Source organism: Octodon degus, unplaced genomic scaffold (genome assembly GCF_000260255.1).
Source record: "Octodon degus isolate 3935 unplaced genomic scaffold, OctDeg1.0 scaffold00418, whole genome shotgun sequence".
NCBI lineage: Eukaryota > Metazoa > Chordata > Mammalia > Rodentia > Octodontidae > Octodon > Octodon degus.
In genome coordinates, this window is record NW_004524994.1 from 342,249 (window position 1) to 346,788 (window position 4,540).

Sequence of the window (4,540 nt, forward strand, 5' to 3'; positions counted from 1 at the left end):
TGTTATTGAATCTGTAAAATATTTCTTTCTTTTTTTCCTCTTCTTTTTCTGTCCTCCCTTCTCCCCCCCTCTCCTTCCCCTTCCCCCTCCCCCTCCTTCCCCTTCTCCTTCTCCTTCTCTTTTTCCTTCTTCTTCTCTTTTTTGGTATTGGAAATTGAATTCAGGGCCTTGCACCTGCCAGGAAGGCGCTGCGCTGCTGAGCTACATCCCTGGACCTGTAACACATTTCTATACAGGGGTTGGGGAGATAGCTCTGTGGCCCAAGCATTAGCAAGCACAAGGTTCCAAGCTTGATCCCTGGTATTCCATGCTGCACCAGCCCTGGGACTGGGTGTGGTGATACATGCCTGTAATCCCAGCACTGGGGAGGCTGAGATAGGAGGATCACTATGAGCCCAAACTGTGCAACAAGACCCTGTATCAACAAAACAAAAGACAAAACCAAACAAAAATATTTCTGTATAAAAATATTCTTAGTGCCTGGCTGGTACATGCAAAGTCCTGAGTTTGATTCCTGGTACGAAAACCAACCAACGAAGTAACCACAAAAACCCAACCAAAACAAAAAATATTTTAAAATCTTTTTTTTTTTTAAAAAAAAAAAAACGGCCAGAGTTTGTTTTTTTTTTTTTTTTTTTTGTAGAATCGGGGCTTGAACTCAGGCCCTTGTGCTAGCCAGGGAAGTGCTTATTCCACTGAGCCATCTCTCTGGTCCCTTAAAAATCTTAAAAAAGGAAGTATTCAAGTTTGAACTGTGTAGGCAATATAAGATTCTGTCTCAAAAATGAAGTAGTCAGGTGTGGTCATGCACACTCTATAATCCAGCACTCAGGAGGCTGAGGCAGGAGGGTTGCTGCAAGTTCAAGACCAGCCTATGTTAGATAGTGAGTTCAGGGCCAGCCTGAGCTGCATAGCAAGATCCTGACTCAAAACACCATAACACAGTGCTGGGGATATAGCTCAGTGGCGGAGCACCTGCCTGGCAGGTGCAAGGTCCTGAGTTTGATTCCTGGTACAATCCCCCCAAAACAAAACAAGACAAAACAAAACAAAACAAAACAAATCACCAAAACCCTTAAAAGGTTATTGGAATGTAGCTCAGTGCAAAGGCCCTGGGTTCAATAGTGCAAAAACAAACACAGGAAGTTTTACACTCAGGGCACCCCACACCACATGGTGCACCCATTCTGTTGCAACTAGATGTTTTCTTCAGTTTTTGCAACTTGTCCATATCCATTTACAAGGCTCCGTGTCTCTGTTTTAAATCCTGGAAGATGTTTCACAGAGTGACTTTGACACATATCCCTCCTCCCACCCCTGACAGATTTGATTTGTGAGCCATTTCCTTTCCACAGGCCCAGCCTCTTTCTCTGGCTGGAGAGATTCATTTCCAAAGCCTGAGTCATGGGGGTCTGATTTCTGCCTCCCCCATCTGGCTTTGGTCTTCCAGCCCCTCCCCTCTGCCTGCTCCAACCGAGGCCACTGCCAGAGCTCAGACTTAGGCCTAGGCAGGCTTTCCCACCACCCTCTGCTGTAGGACCTGCTCAACTGTGATGATTTGTCTAACACTGGCTTCCCTACCTGGACCAGGGCCAGGGAGAGGAGAAACAGGTCTTCCTCACCCCAGATGCCTATTAGTTTCAACATCTCCTAGGGCAAGAACTGTCTTGATGGATAAAAATATGTGGATCAACTGGTTTGCTTGCTGCAAGAGAGGTGGAGTCAGTTTCCAAGAAGGCTGTAGGGGAGTGAACTTAACGGCTTTGTTTTCAGAAGGCTCATACCCACATGTGTAAATATCCTACTCTATCCCTAGTGTAAGAACCTGAAAGGGTAAATCAAATCTTAAAGGCACAATAAGTACTGTGAAAGGGAAAGGAACCGTTCAAAGGGAAGGACCACTGAGATGAGGGAAAAGAGAACAGAAAGAAAGAAGGGAGGGGCAATATATGTATATACATAAGATAAGGGGCTGGGGAGATAGTTCAGTGGAATAAGTGCTTGCTTGGCAAGTGCAAGGTCCTGAGTTCAATCCCTGGTACTATCAAAACAAAACAAAACGAAAAACAAGCTGGGATAATTATACTCTTGATTTCTGCTGGTCTATTGAAAGAAAGTTAATGCTTAATTTTTTTTCTCTTCTTTTTAATTAAAAAAAAATGTGTACAGGGTCTACAGGGTCTCACTACACAGATCAGACTTGTAATGATTCTCCTATTTTCAGCCTCCCAAGGAGTGGGATTACAGGCAGGTCCCACCACACCCAGTCTCAGGGTGCCCTACGGGTGGGGCCGGCACTGCACTCTAGGGATTAAACCCTGGACCCTGCATCTACCTAAGCAGGCACTCTAGTCCCTTGAGCTATCTGGCTGGCCCTTCTTTTTAATTTTTTTGATCAATTTTGCATGCTTGTATCTGGTAATCTGAACAAATAATTTGAAGACAACCATAGGCAATATAACAACCATTGTTGAATTCCTATCATTTTGTTTAGTGAAATTCTGTACCATTGCTAATTTTTTTAAAACTATTTTTTGTTCTCTTTAAAAAATAAAAAAAGAGGGCTGGAGAGATGGCTCAGTAGAATATGCACTTTCCTGGCAAGCACAAGGGTCTGAGTTCAATGCCCGCTTCCAAGGGGGGGGGGGAATGGGGGCTGGGGAAATGACTCAGTAGAATAAGCACTTTTCTGGTAAGTGTAAGGGCCTGAGTTTAATACTTGGTTCTGCCAAAAAAAAAAAAAAAAGGAAGGAAATTATGATACATTCTAATGCAGATACATCTTAAAGCCATTTTTTTTTGAGGTTTCAAAACTTTATTGACTTAATAGTACTGATCACAGGAAAAAAAAAATTCCTGATTAAGTATATTCCACTGTCGGGGCAATGGTTATTTTTAAAACTTTCTTCAGTATTGTCTTGACCATGATTAAAAGATGCCATCGTCTGTGGCCTCCCAGAGGGTAAATGTGTCACAGCTCATGTGCAACTCCTCACAGTCCTAGCTTGGTCCTCGTCCAGTGTCTCCTCTTGGAGTTGTACCTGATTTTATTACCTGTCTTCATACGAATCCCCTGAGGAATGGGGTGATTCTGCTTTTGCTTCTTGGCCAGGAATCGTTTGATTCTGAAAGTCTTGTGAGAAGACATGGTGCGGGTAGGAGGCGAGAGCACGCACTCGATGGCCAACTGAAGCAGACCAGCCTGAAGGCCATTTTGCTGAGTAAAATAAGCCGAGAGGATACATATTAGGTCTGTGGAGATAGCTCAGGAGCATAAGCTCCTGCCTGGTAAGTGCAAGGTCCTGAGTTCAATCCCTGGTGCCAAAAACCACACATACAAACAAAAAGGATTCTTACTGTATGATGTGTCTCAGTTACTCTTCTCCCGTTGCTGGGACAAATACCTGACACCCAAAATGAAGGAAAGAAAGGTTTATTTAGCTCACAGTTTGTGGAAGTTTCAGTCCATATTCAGCTGGCTCCAAGGCAGAGTGGCACATGGCAGAGGGCAGCAGTTCATGGTGATGGAATACAGAAAAACAGCAAGAGCAAAACGGCAGGGGCAGCGGCAACAATGGCAGCAGCAAGCCTGTCTCCCTTATGTCACATTCATGCTGTCCGCCCCAGGCTGGGGGCAGCACTCACACCCATAATCCCGGCACAGGATCATGAATTAATCACAAAGTCTAGAAGCTCATCCCATAACTGCATGAGGCTTTGGGGGGACAAAGATGCAAACCGTAACATGATGCCACATACATGAGGTCAAATTCATAGAGACGGGAAGCCCACTGGCGGCCGCCAGGGGTCGGAAGGGAAGAATAAGACATTTCTGTTTAATGGGTTCAGTTGGGGAAGAAGATGTGGAGCTCCGGAAATGAGTAATAACTGTACTACAACCTGAATACATTTAATACCACTGACCTATATATTTTAAAACAGTCAAGATGGTAGATACATTTTATGTTATGTGTAGTTTTTACCCAATTAAATTTTGTCAAATACTATATGGAATATACATATCCAAAAGAGTATAAAAAATACTCTGTATGATTTAAGCTAGGTGCTAAACTGAGTCCCAGTTCCCCCCTACCTGAACAAACAGAGCACCACAGCCACCCTTGGGAAGCCTCAAATATCCTCTTGGCTCCATCTCACTCTTCCTCTAAATAAATTTCCCTTTGAATTCTTTTTTTTTTTTAAACTTATTTATGTGTGTGTGTGTGTGTGTGTGTGTGTGGCCAGCTCAGCCCACCAGGGGGCGGGGCTGGCTGGCATGTGGTGCTGGGGGATTGAACCGCAGTCCCTGTGCTTTGCTAAGCTTATTCTAAGTAGGTGCTTTAGACCACTGAGCCATCTCACCAGTCCCTCCCTTTGAATGTTGAAAAACGAAGAAAGCAGCAGCTCATGTTTGGGAGCAAAATGAAGAGGAAGGTAGAACCCAGGTTTTGGAAGCCTTAGGGCACAGAAGTTGCCGAAATTCAACTCTTTGTTTGTCCTTGTTACTGCCACTGCCTCTCTGTGCCACTTGGTCAGGTGC

The 4,540-nt window shown here is 44.3% G+C and overlaps 1 pseudogene; it reads right to left on the reverse strand.

The window, feature by feature from the left end:
- Positions 1–2,953: 2,953 nt before the first annotated feature.
- Positions 2,954–3,178, reverse strand: LOC101579955 (annotated as a pseudogene).
- Positions 3,179–4,540: the final 1,362 nt, after the last annotated feature.